This window comes from Panulirus ornatus, chromosome 61 (genome assembly GCF_036320965.1).
Source record: "Panulirus ornatus isolate Po-2019 chromosome 61, ASM3632096v1, whole genome shotgun sequence".
NCBI lineage: Eukaryota > Metazoa > Arthropoda > Malacostraca > Decapoda > Palinuridae > Panulirus > Panulirus ornatus.
In genome coordinates, this window is record NC_092284.1 from 975,070 (window position 1) to 993,705 (window position 18,636).

General features: G+C 52.7%; 1 protein-coding gene across 5 annotated transcripts in view; it reads left to right on the forward strand.

Moving 5' to 3' along the window:
* The window catches only part of LOC139767469 (uncharacterized), a 192,336-nt gene that overhangs the window by 62,626 nt on the left and 111,074 nt on the right, over nt 1–18,636 (forward strand). The window lies entirely within an intron of this gene.

Consider the following 18,636-nt stretch of genomic DNA (forward strand, 5'->3'; position numbering starts at 1 on the left):
GTGCTGGGGTTCCCCAGAAGGCAGGTTGTACCCCCAGAGAGGAGATATCTATATTAAGAGGTGCGTGTGTGTGTGTGTGTGTGTGTGTGTGAGACAAGCCACACAGGTACCTACATGGCCGAGCCGACGTTCGTCACCGGCCGCTTCACCCAACAGTTTAGATGTATGATCATGTCTGCCTCACAGTGTAGTGAACACTGTAGGGTAACGTATACATCTTGGATGTGTTACATTGTGACACAACGTCTCGCCACTCACACTTGACCCGGGGCTTCTGGTGTAGGCGTGGGTACCAGCCAGAAGTAACATATGGCAACACCTGCTCGCCCGCCTGTGTGGCGAAGCATATCTTTTGAGTGGTAGTTAAGTAGTTTGTCCCTATTTGCCTATTGGAATCCGCTGGGTGGCTCAAGATGGCGGTGAATATACCTGACGATTGTTAGAAAAGGTGATTATAATGACTGACGATTGTTAAAGTGATTATAATGACTGGCGATTGTTAGAGAAGGTGATTATAATGACTGGCGATTGTTAGAGAGGGTGATTATAATGTCTGACGATTGTTAGAGAGGGCAATTATAATGTCTGGCGATTGTTAGAGATGGCGATTATAATGACTGGCGATTGTTAGAGATGGCGATTATAATGACTGGCGATTGTTAGAGAGGGCGATTATAATGTCTGACGATTGTTAGAGATGGCGAATATAATGACTGGCGAGTTAGTCGTTAACAATAGTTGACCTTTTCTCACGTCTGCAGCAGTAGTAGGTTGTGGTTGTGGTCGATGAAACTGTTGTGATTATCATAAGAGTTGATCACAACCAACATTTTTGTCAGGTGTGAGTTAACAAGAGGACGACCCTCCCTTGTCTTGTTCAGGTGATGCGCTCTTGTTTCTGCCTTCTAACCCCCTTCCCCTTCTCCCACCCAGCTCCAAACCCACATATACGTGAGACAGTTGGCTACCCTCCCGCCTCGTGACGTCACCCCCCCCCCCCCCCATGATTGTTCCATTACCGAGTTGCTTCCTGCGTTGGACACTGAGGGGTTGCCTCCTGTGCGTCCCCCTGGTTATAACGTAATGACCTTCATTACGGCCGATGTGTTGTTTGGATAATGATGGCTGTAATCAACTCCCAAGTTACTGGGGAGTAATTACTGGGGAGTCTTGTGAACACTTGATTACTTACTTATGTATATAATTTATTGATGATTATCTCGCGTCCAGCACCTCTCTCTCTCTCTCTCTCTCTCTCTCTCTCTCTCTCTCTCTCTCTCTCTCTCTCAAATGTAGATTCCTTTGGAGCGAGAAGTTCTTCGACCAGACGATCTACTCCCAGTGATACAGCTTGGTGGAGTAGGAGTAGAGTGCGTTACGTAGGGTGGGTAGAGTGGGTCATGGAGGGTGGGTAGAGTGCGTTAGGTAGGGTGGGTAGAGTGCGTTACGAAGGGTGGGTAGAGTGCGTTAGGTAGGGTGGGTAGAGTGCGTTACGAAGGGTGGGTAGAGTGCGTTAGGTAGGGTGGGTAGAGTGCGTTAGGGGAAGGTTATGTAGGGTGGGTAGAGTAGGAGTAGAGTGCATTAGGTAGGGTGGGTAGAGTGCGTTAGGGGAGGGTTATGTAGGGTGGGTAGAGTAGGAGTAGAGTGCATTAGGTAGGGTGGGTAGAGGGCGTTATTCAGGGTGGGTAGAGTGCGTCACGAAGGGTGGGTAGAGGGCGTTATTCAGGGTGGGTAGAGTGCGTCACGAAGGGTGGGTAGAGTGCGTTATTCAGGGTGGGTAGAGTGCGTTATTCAGGGTGGGTAGAGTGCGTTATTCAGGGTGGGTAGAGTGCGTTAGGATGGTGTCTCGCGTGGAGGAGTGCGTGGCACGTCCCAGCACCGATGTAAGCCTGATCAAGGTGCGCCGCGGGTGAGGGGCGTTGGTAGCCTCCAGCCAGTATGAAAGCTTGGGCATCCTGGGATACGACGATGTCCCGGGATGTAATGGTGTCCCCGAGGTACAACCAGATCCCGTCAACTGTTGTTGTTGTTGTTGTGATGGAACTTAGCAAGGTTGTGGGATGACGCCGGAAACCCCACTCTCTCCCTGGCTGAGGGGGGGGGGGGAAGATTGTCAGGCCCACACGTGGTTGTGATTGCCTTCAGTGGCACGTGTTGTAGGGACGTTGATCCACCACGTACAACAGGTCACAACACCAGGAGAACCTCTCTCTGTGTGTTGTAATCCCATGAAGACGCCACCCACTCGCCCGTGGTGCAATTGTACAGTTTTTCCAACACTTGTGTACACTCTCGAGTCTATTGCTGTTTCCCGACGCGTGTGTACACACTGTAGAATCTTGAGCCTGATTTCTGTGTTTATCTCCCTCGGGATCACAGGCTGAAGGCAGCGCATCATGTCCCACTGGGACGGTCCACGGACGGTGGAGCCGTCTGTGGACCTCTCTCTGTGACATGGGCAACGGAGTTCTCCACTCCAGGATAGATAGAGAGAGAGAATGTGTGAGGGACGGATGTGTGGGTGTCGTGATGATGTGGTCAAGCAGCATTTAACACCTTCAATGGCTCGTGTACCGTTACGTAGGCCTCAACTGTACACACACACACACACACACACACACACACACACACACACACAGCAGTTGGGGAGGGGGGCGACCTGGTCACGACGCCTGTCTGTTGATGGTTAGGGTGATGACGTACAGACAGTCGGAGCGTTGCCTTAGAGAGGGTCTGATCCGACCGCCGCTTTGTGGTAGAAGGGGAGCAGAGGGCGTGTGTGGGGAGGAGGGGGAGTTTAACTTCCATTTAGATATCTAGGTGGCGGTAGTGTGGTAGAGAGACCTGGTCTAGGTTCGTGGGTGGACCTGATCTAGATGACTCTCTCTCTCTCTCTCTCTCTCTCTCTCTCTCTCTCTCTCTCTCTCTCTCTCTGGACCTGATCTAGATGACTCTCTCTCTCTGGACCTGATCTAGATGACTCTCTCTCTCTCTCTCTCTCAGAATATTCATGTGTCATCAGATCCGTTAAAGAATAATAATAATGTCATGACCTTCTGTGTTGTGGTTAGATTGTTCGTATGTTCGTCTGTGTCCCCGGGCGAGTGGGACAAGTCAGGTTTAAGAGTTAGTCATGAACATTTATTAATCTTCCCTTAATGGTATACATATGTGTGTGTACATACAGGTTTGATAGGCTATGTATGAATATAGTATACGTTAGATGCATGTCTTCGTATGTCTTGTTTCCTTGTGGGGGGAGGGGTTGCTTCAGTAATGGCTACTAGGTGGAAGATAATAAAGAAGTTAATGAATTAGGTCTTCCTACTCCCGACTATTTAAGAAAACGGGAAGGTTATAAGGAGAAAACGGGAGGAGGGAGGAAACTCAACAGCCTCGCTGAAGTAGGAAGGTATGATAAGGGCAAGTCCTCGTGTGGCTGGCGGTCCCCACACAAACTGTGGGAAGCAGCAGCAGTCGGCTGGTCATGTACCACGTCGGGTGTCAGGCCACAATGTATGTTAGAAAACGGCCGCGGGGGAGGAAGGTGTACTGCAGGGGAGGCGCATGTTTAAGCGTGGGTAGGTGGCCAGGGTCCCTTCCTCCCTCATGGGTAGCGTGGGTAGGTGGCCAGGGTCCCTTCCTCCCTCATGGGTAGCGTGGGTAGGTGGCCAGGGTCGTTCCCTCCCTTAAGCTTCCTGCTGGACCACCACAACTTCACGCTTCCTTCCTCCCTTTCATCAGCAGTTGGTCGGCCATTTCCCTTCTTGTCCCTCCCTCTCTCTCTCTCTCTCCTTTCCTTCCCTCCCTCCCTCCCTCCCTCCCTCCCTCCCTGGTCTTCCTGACACACTGCCTGGTCCTCGTCATTACACGTCGTCTCGTCGTGTTTGCTTCCGGCCGGCCAAGCGGTCTTGCCTGCGTCAGGTCGTGGGGAGGAGGACATGACCTGCCGAGGTGGGTCAGGCGGATGTGGGCGGCGGTGGGCGGCCTCACACCCGCCTGACCCGACCTGGAGAGAGAGAGAGAGAGAGAGAGAGAGAGAGAGAGAGCCAACAGACGGCCTCCTGACCCAAGCGGTCCAACGAAAGACGCAGGAAATGTTTTGGGCCGACCTTTCCCAGGACGGGGTCGTGACGAGTTCGTTCGATGGTTGGTGCAGTATAGCTGCTCCTGCTGCTGCTCCTCGTCTGTCATCGACCAGGGAGGAGGAACAAAGAAAATGGGGGACCGAGTTGGCATGTAAAACGAAGTGCATTGAGGGGTACCCGCGACAGCTGGCCTTTCGCTCCTGCATGTCCTTCGCAGCCGAGGCAACAAAGAAAATGGGTTACAGGTCCGCACTGAACGTACCGCATTAGGGGTCACCCGCTGACGGCCTGGCTCCCAGGGGCTCGAACCCTGCCGTGAACTACGTCCCCCCTCCTCGTGGGTCGGGTCCTCATGAACCACCAGGTCCCTCTGCCGGGCATCCACGTGCGTCGCGTGTCAAGGGTCGTCCTCCACCCGCACCAAGTGGTCCTCCTCCACGACACCTCGAGGAGGAGGACGAGTCTTCCTCGACGAACACCACTACCAGACTCTCTCTCTCTCTCTCAGTGGGCCACTGACGTAGAGAGAGAGAGAGAGTGTGGTAGGACGCCCCCGGGCGGTGACATGAGAGAGTATCAACAGTTACCTTTCTCTCCCGCGTTCCTCTTGGATGCTGAGGCCTACGCCACCACCCGACTGGCTAAACCCACAATTAGGCTGGGGGAAAGGTAATCGCTGGCCCACGCGGGCCATACAGGTGGCCCAGGGCGTAGAAGGAAGTGCAGATGGACCATACAGGTGGGCCAGAGGGTGGTAGGTAGTGCAGATGGGCCACATAGGTGGGCCAGAGGGTAGTAGGAAGTGCAGATGGCCCACACAGGTGGGCCAGAGAGGTGGTAGGTAGTGTAGATGGGCCATACAGGTGGGCCAGAGAGGTGGTAGGTAGTGTAGATGGGCCATACAGGTGGGCCAGGGGATCCATACATGTGGGCCCTGGATGGAGATTTCAACGCTGGTGCAGATAGCGAGCTTGACCCCGGGGTTGACCTAGACATTCACCCTTCCTCTAGTTCCCAGGACACGACCCCTGGAGGGGGCACGGGGTCAGAGGTCAAGTAACAGAACCTGGGACACCGGGAAAGGTCGTGGGTTGTTCCCCATGTGGTTGTGGTTGTTGGCTCTGTCCCTGGGTGTTTTTTATAACCACGTCTAATACAGGAGGAGGAGAAGTGTGTACGTGCGTTTTTACGTGACGCTTTTGAGGTCACCTGCTTTGCCGTAGTTTGTGTGAGGGGCAGAACCACACGAGGGTTGACCACGTCACACTTGTTGTGAGGCCGGGCAACCTCACACACTCGGAAATCCGTGACAACCACGGGGGGTTGTGTGGGGTTCGAACCTGCATGCGGGGACAGCCGTGCACACCACGCCAGTTGCTCGGCTGAGGGCGCCAGCCAGATGTGGGGGTTCGATAACCACCAGACGCCAGGAGGAGGAGGGATAATGATGGGCCAGGGTGATGGTGATGATGGGCCAGCTTGATGGAGTGTGGGTTGGTTACGTGGTGTTGGAGTGTGGGTTGGTTACGTGGTGTTGGAGTGTGGGTTGGTTACGTGGTGTTGGAGTGTGGGTTGGTTACGTGGTGTTGGAGTGTGGGTTGGTTACGTGGTGTTGGAGTGTGGGTTGGTTACGTGGTGTTGGAGTGTGGGTTGGTTACGTGGTGTTGGAGTGTGGGTTGGTTACGTGGTGTTGGAGTGTGGGTTGGTTACGTGGTGTTGGAGTGTGGGTTGGTTACGTGGTGTTGGAGTGTGGGTTGGTTACGTGGTGTTGGAGTGTGGGTTGGTTATGAGGGAGTGTGGGTTGCCCGTCAGATGGCAGTCGTGCCCCATGGAAGTCATCTCTTCCCAGAACCTTTAGCAACTTCTCTCCCCAAGTACTTCCCCCGCATGTGTTAGAGAGAGAGAGAGAGAGAGAGAGAGAGAGAGAGAGAGAGAGAGAGAGAGAGAGAGAGAGGGGATTTAAAGGAATAAATGTGTCGTAATTGTCGTTCAGTTTATGGTAAATGTCGACTTTCGCTTTTTCTTCATGGCAAGGGCAAGGGGGGGGGGGGGTGTGGTGTGGTCAGGTCATGAGGTGATGTCACCAGGTAGGCATTCCCCCCCCCCCCCCACACACCCCTGCCCGGCGGGGGGGGGGGGGGGGGGGTCGTCTCCTGCAACACACGTCAAGTTTTCCTGTGTGTTAGTATGATGACGTCATGCGATGTTCTTAAAGCCACGTGAGGAATGAGTGTTGTTATTGTTGTGTTGTGTTGTTCACGTTTTCTGTAGGTTGTGAGGATATAAAGTTGGGGGTGAGGGGGGGGGGGATGTTGGGGTTGTAGGTCCATGTGATTCTCTCTCTCTCTCTCTCTCTCTCTCTCTCTCTCTCTCTCTCTCTCTCTCTCTCTCTCTCTCTCTCTCTCTCTCCCCCCTGAATGTTGTTGCCTCATATTCCTCCTATATTATCGCCTGCACTTCCCCACCGGGATATATATATATATATATATATATATATATATATATATATATATATATATATATATATATATATATATATATATATATATATATCGTGGTCCTGAGATCGTGTAATATGCCAGGTTGTGGTCAACCACGTGACCTCGGGCCTGAGCAGCCATCTTGGACCCTCGGCACGTGGCATGGCTGCCATCTTGTGGTGACCCACTTCACCCCTACTACTTATCTTTAAAGTGATTTGCACGTTTGGGACTTACTTAACTACTACAACCACAACGGGACGTTGTGACTACCGCTGGTTCCTGCCACACATGGCCACCACAGCTGCTGTGGTACACCACAACCACACATGGCCACCACAGCTGCTGTGGTACGATGCATCACAACCACACATGGCCACCACAGCTGCTGTGGTACACCACAACCACACATGGCCACCACAGCTGCTGTGGTACATCACAACCACACATGGCCACCACAGCTGCTGTGGTACACCACAACCACACATGGCCACCACAGCTGCTGTGGTACACCACAACCACACATGGCCACCACAGCTGCTGTGGTACACCACAACCACACATGGCCACCACAGCTGCTGTGGTACGATGCATCACAACCACACATGGCCACCACAGCTGCTGTGGTACACCACAACCACACATGGCCACCACAGCTGCTGTGGTACGATGCCTCACAACCCCCCCCCCCCACAACCATGGCCAGACTCCCACAACCACGGCCTCGCAACCACACCCCACACACAGGCGTGACAGACGGTCCCACAACCAGACTCCCACACACAACCATGCCCCAGCTTCCCCCATATTAGGAGGGCGCCACACTGAGTGGGTCCTGGGGGAAGGATTTGGGCCACGCCCTTGTAGGCCCCCGGGTGGCGGGAACCCTGGTGGGTGAACCCCCCCGCACGCCACCTGACGGGTGACGGACAGACGGGGCAGGGGAAGTGGGGCAGGTGACGGACAGACGGGGCTGGTGAGGGGGAAGTGGGGCAGGTGACGGACAGACGGGGCAGGTGAGGGGGAAGTGGGGCAGGTGACGGACAGACGGGGCAGGTGAGGGGGAGTGGGGCAGGTGAGGGAGGTGGTGACTGTAACACACTGGGGCACGAGCCGCCATGATCCCCCCCCCCATACAACTGTTTTCCCTTCGTCAGCGTCCGTCCTGCAGGAGACAGACCCCCCCCCCCCCCAGGCCCGTCCTCCCCTGGGGTATCTCCGTGTCCTCCTGCCCCGGTGCAGCGTGGGCGAAGACCGGGGACATGAGGAAGGTCGGGGACCCCCGGGGGGCAGGGCGGAGACCATTTTATAATGGGCATGACCGACCAGGGGCGCCCCCCCCTCCGGTGCTGGGTGGTGTAGCGCCGCCTTACTCAAGGGGCGCCACCAGCAGGATATACTGTGGCCGGGGGCGTCGAGAGAGAGAGAGAGAGAGAGAGAGAGAGAGAGAGAGAGAGAGGACTGTTGGATCATTATGGACCAGCCAAGTGAAAGTGTGTGTGTGTGTGTGTGTGTGTGTGTAGAGGGACCCGGTAATATTTGTTGTTGATACAAGAAACAAAAAAACAAATAACTACGTTTGCTGGTGATGGCGACAGCGGGGTACAGATAGACAGATATAGATAAGATAGTTGGATAGACATGATGTAGAGGGCGTCGTGACCTAGTGTGGCTCTGTATCCTGGGTTCCCCACTCTTGGTGTCGCCAGCCCCGCCCCACATGATCGAGGTTCCTTCCCACCTAATTCTCTCTCTCTCTCTCTCTCTTCTATGGGAGGGAAAGGATAGGAGGGGACGCATCCCGCGGGACGGCACACCAGCCGATGGATCGCGACGGTCCGATTTCCGAGAAGTTCCCTGTACGATCAGACGGACGGACGGACACAATGATGCAGTGGGGGAAAGACTCTTTTGAGACAAGACAAAGAAAACGGGGAGCTGAATTACAACCACAAAATTGAAGTTATTAAAATCTGAACTTTAAGAAAAAAATTGTTAGTCAACGGAAATGGTTGTAGAAGTTTTGAGACAAAGAAAACGTGACGTGGACCCAGAGAAAGCTTCGGCCGGAAGACGGACGCGATGCAGAAGAAAAAAAAAAAAAAAAACGGGAAAAGGGACATAATGCGAGGTTGCCCCGTCACTTCCTGCACCACCAGCGGCTCCTGCTGGAGGATGGAGGTTGCTAACGCCCCCCATATATACACACACCACACCAAGACGGGCGGGCCTCGCCACACCTCGCCGTCAGCCATACTGGTAGTCGGCGACCCACACTCCGTCTTCGTCCGGTCGTGACCACTATGACGTATCACTGTGTTACCGGGCGCCGCCCGCCCCGAGGTGGTCAGGCCCCGAGTGGGGAGACGACATCCCCTGGCGAGGCTGTGTTGAGTCCAGGTCTCATAAGAGAACTCTTCTGCGGGAGTCCATCCTGTCCCTGCTACCGAGTGTAGCGCAGCCTCCTAGCTGCAAGGAGCTTTAGTGTGTGTGTGTGTGTGTGTGTGTAAGGGGGGGGTTTGACCCTCATTGGGTCATTAGGGTAATGATAATTATGATTTTCCCTGCTGTTGATTGTAGCGCAACCCTTAAACTCTGAAAAAAAAACGTATCCTGGGTCTATTACAGTCAATTAGAACGACCTGTATTTTGTATTCGTAAACGTCCAGTTCACATCTTTTACAGAAATCTGTCTTGTTCAGGAGTAACCACCAGATTGTAACGTCTTAATGACCCAATTGCTCCTGTATCGGGCGGGCTTCGGCAGTACGAAGGGGTCATATCCTTGTCCCATCTCAGTAAGGGTCAAGTGTAGTTAGTGTATGTGGTCTGAGAATATGACCTTTTAAAACATCTGGAGGAGGCGGCGGTAAGAGATTTGTAGGGTGGTGGGAATTAACTGGACGGCCCTAACGACCCTGGCTGTTGATGGGTCGTCACCCCAACGATCAGAACAACCATTTCAAGTCGTTCCCATATCAGACGATAACACAAGCCGGAGACTTTCACTGACCGTCTTAAATTTGTTTTTCTGTACGATGTTTTCCAATTGGACCAAAACATGTAATTGAGTAAGGTTTGGGTGGATGGTTTTATATATATACCAGGTGGAAACTGGGGAGGAAATTGAATTGGGAAATGTGGAGGTTGTCGTGGTCGAGAGAGAGAGAGTTAATGTGGAGCCTTTCACCAATCGTATCTGCCCATCACTAATGATGGGGCTTACTGCCCATCTGACCATCACTAATGATGATGGGTCTTGCTGCCCATCTGACCATCACTAATGATGATGGGTCTTGCTGCCCATCAGGCCATCAGTAATGATGATGGGCCTTTTTGCCCATCAGAGCAGGTCGGCCACTGATGACACAAGACCCACACCACCACTACTGCACTCTACACCCAACACTACCACACTACATCCAACACTACCACACTCTACACCCAACACTACCACACTACATCCAACACTACCACACTACACCCAACACTACCACATTCTGCCACACCCAACACCCGTCTCCCTCAACACCTTGCCTGGTGGTAACGTTTGACCTGCTGTCGTGTGGTCGTGAGTTTGTGACAGTTGACACACCACAGAGGCCGCCACCCCCACCTGTGGTCCGCTCTGGGAAGGTTAAGGAATATACAAAGCCACACAGGGAGAGAGAGAGAGAGAGGGGCAGGCAGGCACGGACACATCCCTCACTACTACTACACATGTTGAACACCTGGCACACATGTTGCTCAGTAAACTACCCCTTAACATGGGGTAGAAATGGCTCATGTTGACGTTAGGTCGTCATCCAGGTAGCGTGTGTACGACGGTGAGTGCTGGTGGTGGTGGTAGATGACCCTACCCTCCTAGTACCACCACACCGGATGCTACCACACCTGGCCTCCTTGGGGGGGGGGAGACTGCTTCACTACAGCAGGAGGCATTATCGTAGAATATGGCTTGGTGGTAGGATGGCTTCCTGCCCTGTGAGGCAGGTACGTGTGGGGTACACACACACACGTAGGACTCAGCTACAATAAGCCAGTGAGGTGATTATCCAAGACGTCCTCACTTATTTCGACACGAGCTTCCACTCTCACGTCTCGCGAGTCCTGTGTACTCGAGGAAGGATGCCTCGGCCCCCCAATCCTTCACTGGCTCAGGGGTGACGCGGGAGGTTCCTTCCAGCTCTCTCCTAGATTTGTGGAGAGATCCTGTCGCGCGATGTCAGCATATTGACAGTGTGGGTCGCCGGGCACTTAGCAGCTTTCTAAATTATTTCCCATATTGACTTCCTGCCTGCGTGTGTGTGTGTGACGCCGGGAGAATCACACACACACACACACACACACACACACACACACACACACACACACACAGGACACGGGTCATTGATGCCTTAGTTCGCAGTCGTAAAGCAATTCATCGCCTGCGTCAGGGGTTGTAAGAACTAGGGACTCGACCTCGTTGATCATGAGTCTGGGCCCACAGTGTCCTCAGCGTACCAGTGTAGCGGGAGAAGTCCTCTCTACTCGTGGCTGCTACCGCTACTGTTCCTTACGTAACTTGAGAAGAAAAAACGTCAGACGCAAGTCAGTGTTACAGGGGTTTTAAGTTGCAAGTCACTAAATAATGTGTTTCAGCCGGTGTTAGGAGAGAGTGTTGTGGAGGTGGAGGGGGGGACACATGTTTTGCTGTGGTTGCCAGCAGTGTGGTGGGTCATGCATTTAGCTGTGGTGACAGCAAGACTGTCGCATCATCCCACCGCTGTGGTCGCTCGGGATTCGAACCCGCGTCCCTACCTCTCCACAGGAAAGTGCTTGGTGAGCCCCCACTGTCTTTGGGGCTCCCCCGCCACCCGTTCTCTCTCTCCCTCGCCACACCGACCCCGCCCAGCCAATTACGTACTTACACTTATGAAGATCCTTGATCAGCGGGCTAGATCATGGGTATGTGGCCCTCATCATGTAGTGTATCTTGACACCTGGTGTGTGTCTTGTCTCAAGGTCTGGTGTACTGGGAATATCAGAATAATTTGCAGTAAACCTGTTTGCACGCAAGCAAGACACAAAGGCGTATCGCACACACACACACACACACACACACACACACACACACACACACACACACACGCAAAAAAAACTTAGGAGAACAATTGTGTGATCTTGAATTGACTGTATCAGTTTTACGTTGCGATCTGTCACAGGATCATGCAAGCCATCCAGTGCTCGGGGCCACATAAAGATGACTAGCTTCTGTGTGTGTGTGCGGAGCGCAACCACACGAGGATGGACCGTTATGATGGAAGGGGGGGATGGGTAATACAACCCCCCCCCCCTACATGGTACCCAGGGCTACTCCCTTGCTGCTTAGGTAATTGATGTAAACATTAGGTTGAATGTGAAAAACCCTGTCTGTCTTTACCCCTCCACCCGCCCGACCCCACGCTGGGTTGAATGTGAACCACCCCCTCCTCCCCCTCTCTCTCCTCACCCCTCTTCCACCCCACCCCGCTCCTTTGGGGCGTGTGGGGTTGGTCAGGCCGGGTGGAGCAAGGTTTGTCGCTGGAGGGCGTGGGCGTCGGGGAGGCGTGGGCGTCGGGTGGCAAGTACAACAGGTTCCTCCAACCTGGCCTCTCTGCGTCCACACACACACACGAAAGCAGCTGTGATGACGTTTCGAAGAAAATGTCTAAATTCGTAAATCATGAATTAGCCAAGATGTTCCCTTCCTGCCCCTAGTTAAATACTGGCGACAGTTCAGAAGGAAAGCAAGAGTCTTTGGCGCACCGAAGGATACGTGGCCACAGAGGCGGGTAATGCCTCAGGATGTTCCCCCGGACCAAACCTGGCCGTGACGCATTCAGAGTCGACCATGGCATAGGTTCGAACCCGGTCACGGCAGACGGTCCACAGTCAACGCAGCTGTTCGTCCAACCCTTAGGGGTGGGTCGAAGAAAATGGGTACCTGGCTCAGACTAGGGTTTATATATATATATATATATATATATATATCGTTAATGGGATGGCCTTGATTAGGGCCTCAGCTGCCCGTGTCGTCTCGGCTAACGAACGTAAGAGAAATATATTCCCGGGGAGGAGGTGTCCATTGTACTACCCGAGTGTCTCCGCCTGTGTGCATCTGTCACCTTCAACTTCTCCTACCATTCATCTGTCTTGGGGGGGAGGGAGTGTACAGGGGTGTCCGTTTGTCTGAATTGATCCTGCTACACACACACACACACACACACACACACACACACACACACACACACACACACACACACTGGGCGGTGGAATGTTTGCCCCACATAGAGCCTCGTGCCCACGTCACAGTGTCATGCCCAGAACATTTCTCTCTCTCTCTCTCTCGCACACAGCCCTTCACATTCCTCTCCCCTTCCCTCCCTCAGTCCCTCCCTGCCACATCCGGCAGCCCTCCCTCCATGGACGTGTGGAGGGCGTGTGATCCTAACACTGGTTGACTGAGGACATCAATTGTTGTATACGGCCTCTCTGGCTTTGAGGGCGCCGTATGCAGGGCTCGTATGACGACTGAAGTTGCTGGAGTGTTTGGTCTGCAGTCTGGGGCGTACCTGAGAGAGAGAGAGAGAGAGAGAGAGAGAGAGAGAGAGAGAGAGAGAGAGAGAGAGAGAGAGAGAGAGAGAGATCCCCCCCTCTCATGTTGGGTACGGAGGGGGAGGTGACTATGTGGGCCACAATCAAGCTACCCACTTCCTTGTTCCTACGCGGATCTCTCTCTCTCTCTCTCTCTCTCTCTCTCTCTCTCTCTCTCTCTCTCTCTCTCTCTCCCATTGTTTACCTTCGCCTGTATTCGCTTGCCACCAGTGGACACAGTGAAACGCCTTGTACGAGTTTCCCTGTTTCTTCCCTGTGTTTCCGCCCCTCCTCCTCATGATGTGCTGCATGAGTTAGCCAGTGTGTCCTTCTGTTATATAAGGTGCTATATAGGAGTTAGCCAGTGTGTCCTGTTATATAAGGTGCTATATAGGAGTTAGCCAGGGTGTCCTGTTATATAAGGTGCTATATAGGAGTTAGCCAGTGTGTCCTGTTATATAAGGTGCTATATAGGAGTTAGCCAGTGTGTCCTGTTATATAAGGTGCTATATAGGAGTTAGCCAGTGTGTCCTGTTATATAAGGTGCTATATAGGAGTTAGCCAATGTGTCCTTCTGTTATATAAGGTGCTATATAGGAGTTAGCCAGGGTGTCCTTCTGTTATATAAGGTGCTATATAGGAGTTAGCCAGTGTGTCCTGTTATATAAGGTGCTATATAGGAGTTAGCCAGTGTGTCCTTCTGTTATATAAGGTGCTATATAGGAGTTAGCCAGTGTGTCCTGTTATATAAGGTGCTATATAGGAGTTAGCCAGGGTGTCCTGTTATATAAGGTGTTATATAGGAGTTAGCCAATGTGTCCTTCTGTTATATAAGGTGCTATATAGGAGTTAGCCAATGTGTCCTTCTGTTATATAAGGTGCTATATAGGAGTTAGCCAGTGTGTCCTGTTATATAAGGTGCTATATAGGAGTTAGCCAGGGTGTCCTTCTGTTATATAAGGTGCTATATAGGAGTTAGCCAGGGTGTCCTATTATATAAGGTGCTATATAGGAGTTAGCCAGTGTGTCCTTCTGTTATATAAGGTGCTATATAGGAGTTAGCCAGTGTGTCCTGTTATATAAGGTGCTATATAGGAGTTAGCCAGTGTGTCCTTCTGTTATATAAGGTGCTATATAGGAGTTAGCCAGTGTGTCCTTCTGTTATATAAGGTGCTATATAGGAGTTAGCCAGTGTGTCCTTCTGTTATATAAGGTGCTATATAGGAGTTAGCCAGGGTGTCCTTTGTATTATATAGGACACTCCACTCCTGGAGGAGGTGTGGCCCCAGGCACACCCATACCCCCCCCCTCGTCACCGGGGGCCCCCTTGGGCTCGCCATATGGAGACGTGTTGTCACATATTCAGTTTCCCCGTTGACGTATTTGGGGGAAGAAGGTAGCGTGTGTGTGTGTGTGTGTGTGTGTGTGTGTGTGTGTGTGTGTGTGTGTGTGTCTGGGCGTGGTTGGTCCTGCATCCGTACGTGTGGGGAGTTGTGCAAGCCTGGTCGGTAGTGTGGATAGAATTTGTTATATTTCTTTGGTTGTGTCTTTGCGAGTTGTATGTGTGTGTTGTACTGGCCCCTCCAACCAGCTGCTGTGGAGGGTTTCATCCTTGGGAGGAAGGTGTATACGTGTGTGTGTGTGTGTGTGTGTGTGCATGTACGTGTGTATGTGTATACGTGTGCGTGTATGTACGTGTGTATGTGTACGTATGTGTGTGTGTATGTACGTGTGTATGTATGTGTGTATGTGTGTGTGTGTATGTTTGTGTGTGTGTGTGTGTATGTTTGTGTGTGTGTGTGCGTGTGTATGTGTACGTATGTGTGTGTACGTATGTGTGTGTGTATGTACGTGTGTGTGTGTATGTATGTGTATGTATGTGTGTGTGTGTGTGTGTGTGTGTGTGTTCCATGTTGGAAACCTTCAACCCTGGCGTCCTTTTACTAAACTTGGCAACTCTTCAGACCCTCCCAACCCCTTTCTCTCTCCATTTCTCAGTGCCAGAGTGAGCGCCACACGCCAGGTTATTGGAGAGGAAATAATTAGTTTTGCAGTTGGCGACCCTCAGTCGACCCGGTTCACTGGTAACAATGGTCGCCGACGTTAGCTGGTTCCCCGTCTCTCTCGTAACTCGTCCCGGGGAGGGGTTCGAACCCCACCATTCTGAGTACCACTTGAAGAGTCGCTCGTATTCATTGTGCAGGAGGAAAGTGTCGCGAGTCTGTCGTACGCGTCCATGTTGTTTTTGTGCCTGTCTTGGCCTCGGGTTTGGTGTGGTGTGTCTCGCTCTTCTATTTTACCTTCGTTGTGGCGTCCTCGCGTCTCGCTCTTACATTCTGCCTCCCGTTGTGGCGTCCTCGCGTGTCTCGCCCTTACATTCTGCCTTCGTTGTGGCGTCCTCGCGTGTCTCGCCCTTACATTCTGCCTTCGTTGTGGCGTCCTCGCGTGTCTCGCCCTTACATTCTGCCTTCGTTGTGTCGTCGAGGACGGGTAACGGTCCATACGGAACCGGTGTGGTTCGTTATCGTATTAGTGTGTGGGTGATCGCGTTACTATACCGTCACCACTCCAGACCTCCTCCTGGTGTTGCTTCGAGGAAGAAGGGTCTCGATCAGGCGAGGTTCTCGAGTTGTTAACCACAGCGCCAACCTCCCCTCCTCGTGGGGCAGGGGTGGGTGGGTCTCGTCTCGTCTGCTGGCGGTCCTGCCTCACCAACACAGCTTTTTATGATGGAAGGATTAAGAGCAAAGTGGTTTTGTGAAGGGCGCGCACCTGTGTGTGTGTGTGTGTGTGTTCGTCAGGTGTATCATTTACCAGTGACCGACCACCTTCACTCCTCCACCCACGGGCCATCCGCTCCACCAGCAACACTCCACCACCAGCAACACTCCACCACCAGCAACACTCCACCATCACCCACTCCACCAGCAACACACCACCACCCACTACACCAGCAACACTCCACCACCCACATCACCACCACCCACTCCACCAGCAACACTCCACCACCACCCACTCCACCATCAATATTTGACAGACAACATTCGGACTTCAGTATTCTTGTCTTACCGTGACCTCTGACCCCTCTTCCCTCCCTCCCTCAGCAGGGTGACCCCTCACATTCTGGGGGAGTGTGGGAGGTGAAGGACCACTGGTGTGTTCAGGGGGCAAGCGTGGGTTGCCCACACACACACACCCATGTGTGTGTGTGTGGGCAACCCACGCTTAGTCCTTGAGGCGTGAGAGAGCCTTTCTCCACGCTGAGTTGACGGAGCCTTCCACCCCCCCCCCCCTCTGTGTCAGGGGTGCTGTCCCCCCCCCTCTCTCTCTCTCTCTCTCTCTCTCTCTCTCTCTCTCTCTCTCTCTCTCTCTCTCTCTCTCTCACACACACACACACACACACACACAGTCTTGATATCTCGCGGAAGTCCATCAGCCAATTTCCGCCCCCCCTCCCCCTGACCAGTAGAGGGAGGTGGGTAAGGTTGGGGGGTTGGTTACTGACGCGTCGACAGGTCCAGGTGGGTGTTCGCCCTTGCATTATGGACGGTATGTTTGAGGGGAAGCCGGTGCCAGGAGCAAGGGTGCGGACACAGGCAGGCACCCCCCCAGGGAAGAGAGTCCTTGAGTAGACTTGCTTTTTGGGAGTCCTACGGACCCCCCTGGGTGGGGGGGGGAAGGTTGTCTCTCCTGCGGGTAGAGCTGAAGGACTTGTCTGTGTGTGGGGAGTCGTGTGGACGGGCCGTCACCTGGGGGGCGGGGGGGGGGGGCGCCCCTTCACCTTCTGTCACCCGGAAAACCTGGGGGAGGGGTGGTCTGTAACCTGGGGGAGGGAGGGATGGTCTGTAACCTGGGGGAGGGAGGGATAGTGGTCTGTAACCTGGGGAGGGAGGGATAGTGGTCTGTAACCTGGGGAGGGAGGGATAGTGGTCTGTAACCTGGGGAGGGAGGGATAGTGGTCTGTAACCTGGGGAGGGAGGGATAGTGGTCTGTAACCTGGGGGAGGGAGGGATAGTGGTCTGTAACCTGGGGAGGGAGGGATAGTGGTCTGTAACCTGGGGAGGGAGGGATGGTGGTCTGTAACCTGGGGGAGGGAGGGATGGTCTGTAACCTGGAGGAGGGAGGGGTGGTCTGTAACCTGGGGGAGGGAGGGATGGTCTGTAACCTGGGGGAGGGAGGGATAGTGGTCTGTAACCTGGGGGAGGGAGGGATGGTCTGTAACCTGGAGGAGGGAGGGGTGGTCTGTAACCTGGGGGAGGGAGGGATGGTGGTCTGTAACCTGGGGGAGGGAGGGGTGGTGGTCTGTAACCTGGGGGAGGGAGGGGTGGTGGTCTGTAACCTGGGGGAGGGAGGGATGGTGGTCTGTAACCTGGGGGAGGGAGGGATGGTGGTCTGTAACCTGGGGGAGGGAGGGATGGTGGTCTGTAACCTGGAGGACGGAGGGATGGTCTGTAGCCTGGAGGAGGGAGGGATGGTCTGTAGGACTCCCAGAAAGTCCTGCAGGGTCCTCACGGCTCCCCCCCCCCCAATCCCTCCATTCCTTTCTAGGCCTTGTGTGTGTCCTGTAGGACGTGCAAGATGGATGTCTGTAACACACACACACACACACACACACACACACACACACGGCAGGTATCACCATTTGTTCATACAAATTAAGACAGTAAGGCTGTTTAGATAATATAAATCTGATGTATATCACATATTGAGTATTAATGAATGATGTTATGCCTTCCTCCTGTATTATCACATATTGAGCATTGATTGATCTCATGTCTTCCTCCTGTATTATCACATATTGAGCATTGATTGATCTCATGTCTTCCTCCTGTATTATCACATATTGAGCATTGATTGATGTCATGCCTTCCTCCTGTATTATCACATATTGAGCATTGATTGATCTCGTGCCTTCCTCCTGTATTATCACATGTTGAGCATTGATTGATCTCGTGCCTTCCTCCTGTATTATCACATGTTGAGCATTGATTGATCTCGTGTCTTCCTCCTGTATTATCACATATTGAGCATTGATTGATCTCGTGTCTTCCTCCTGTATTATCACATATTGAGCATTGATTGATCTCGTGTCTTCCTCCTGTATTATCACATATTGAGCATTGATTGATCTCGTGCCTTCCTCCTGTATTATCACATATTGAGCATTGATTGATCTCATGCCTTCCTCCTGTATTATCACATATTGAGCATTGATTGATCTCATGCCTTCCTCCTGTATTATCACATGTTGAGCATTGATTGATCTCGTGCCTTCCTCCTGTATTATCACATATTGAGCATTGATTGATCTCATGCCTTCCTCCTGTATTATCACATATTGAGCATTGATCTCGTGCCTTCCTCCTGTATTATCACATTAAGCATTGATTGATCTCATGCCTTCCTCCTGTATTATCACATATTGAGCATTGATTGATCTCATGCCTTCCTCC